General features: G+C 46.1%; 1 pseudogene; it reads left to right on the plus strand.

Moving 5' to 3' along the window:
* The window catches only part of LOC104282013, a 9,832-nt pseudogene extending 8,972 nt beyond the window's left edge, over window positions 1-860 (plus strand).
* The last annotated feature ends 976 nt before the right edge of the window (window positions 861-1,836 follow it).

The raw sequence follows: 1,836 nt of genomic DNA on the forward strand, positions 1-1,836 counted from the left end.
GGTTTGAAGGAGGAGGGAGCCACACTCTTCTCGGTGGTTCCCAGTGACAGGACGAGGGGCAGTGGGTGCAAGTTGGAACATAGGAAGTTCTGTTGCAACACACGGAAAAACTTCTTTACAGTTAGGGTGACAGAGCACTGGCACAGTCTGCCCAGGGAGGTTGTGGAGTCTCCTTCTCTGGAGATTTTCAAGACCCGCCTGGATGCAGTCCTGAGTCATGTGCTCTAGGCAATCCTGCTTTAGCAGGGGAGTTGGACTAGATGATCTCTAGAGGTCCCTTCCAACTCTGAAAATTCTGTGATTCTGTGATTCATGTCTGCTAATCCAAGATGCCTGGCTTTGCCAGCCTCTTCTCTTGTTGTAGCTTGCAGTTGCAAATCTAGATCTCTGCTTTGAAATGTAAGCTTTGATTTCCTGATGTAATTGTATAATTGTCTTTCTCCTCCCTCATCTCCTTGGGTAGGTCCGTGTCTTTGTGAACCAGCTGTACCAGCCATAATCAGTGAAGGATGTGAGGCAAAACCCTGACTTGCAAGCTATCTGCATTGCTTTAGTGAACCCCATTTTGGATCCATGGGTCTACATCCTCCTCTGCAAGACTGTGCTCAGCAAAACCATTGAGAAGATCAAATGCCTCTTCTGCTGGATTGGAGGGGCTCAGAGGCAATTTCAACTGCCTAGATGGCTACAGGACCTCCTCTGCCATATCAAGTCAGTCACCCTCCTTCATCTCTTGTGAGCTGAGGGATATCAGCAGCACCTCACAAACACTGCTTTAGCCTCCAGAGTGAAGTGAAAGCAGCATTGTGGGGGGGTCCCATGCTCCTTCCAGTCCCCAGTGCAAGTTTGGCTCAATCTGACACCACATAAGTAAGGATGTGGTGTAGCTCAGAGTTCTCAGACTCTTCACAGGGTCAGGACTCTGAGAGCATCTTCCTGGTGAACTAAATCATGTCTGGTGGTGGGGCCAGCTCTACACCCAAGGGCAGCCCTCTCCAGGTCACCTTCCCCACAGAGACATTGAATTTATGAGAAAATCATATATAGCAGTAAAAGGCATCGACCCTGGGGTTCCTTCCCAGTACATTGGAAAAACTGGTGCAGTAGACAGGTGTTCTACCTATTCAAGGCGAGAGAGGTTGAGCTGTGCTCCAAAGAGCTATTTTGCCCTTGCCCTGTGATGGGTACATTTCTTTTAGACTACTGAAGACTGTGTGGAACAGACACTGCGCTTGGGCCCTGCCATCAGAAATTGTACAAGACAGGTCTAATGGGACTGGAAACATGAACTGCCTTGTCTTGTTCTGGGACACAGGTGAGCTACTGGGCCTCTGGAAATAGAAAGATCCATTCCTCACTCTCTTTCCCTAGAACTGTGGTTTTGCTCTCGTGACTGCTCAGCTATCAAGAGTTAAAGCTTCTGATACTAGAGCTGGATGTGAGGCAGCTACTAGGATCTGGACAGAGCTACTCTGATAGCTGCCTGGGGTAGAATTTTAAAGTGTCTCACTAAAGGATGAAAATGTGAGGTTTTGCCATTGTATATATATCAGGATTGAAAATATTTAAAAGTCTATTCTTCTCTATGAGGAGTTTTTTTATTAATACAAGGTATACAGAAGTGATCAACAGCCTTCTCTTCCCCCAGTATTGCCTGCTGATAAGACATTCTTGGTTTAGATTTGTCGTCCATACTAGATTCACAGCTGATGAGGTAATTCTCTAGCTGAGAATACATAAGCACTTTGAGTGAAATCAGGACACAAGCTATTAAGACAGATAAAGAAAACACACCCTTTCAGTTAAGGATACTCCTTTTTGGTATATGTACATAGT

The sequence above is a fragment of the Charadrius vociferus genome, unplaced genomic scaffold, assembly GCF_000708025.1.
Source record: "Charadrius vociferus isolate BGI_N301 unplaced genomic scaffold, ASM70802v2 scaffold1802, whole genome shotgun sequence".
NCBI lineage: Eukaryota > Metazoa > Chordata > Aves > Charadriiformes > Charadriidae > Charadrius > Charadrius vociferus.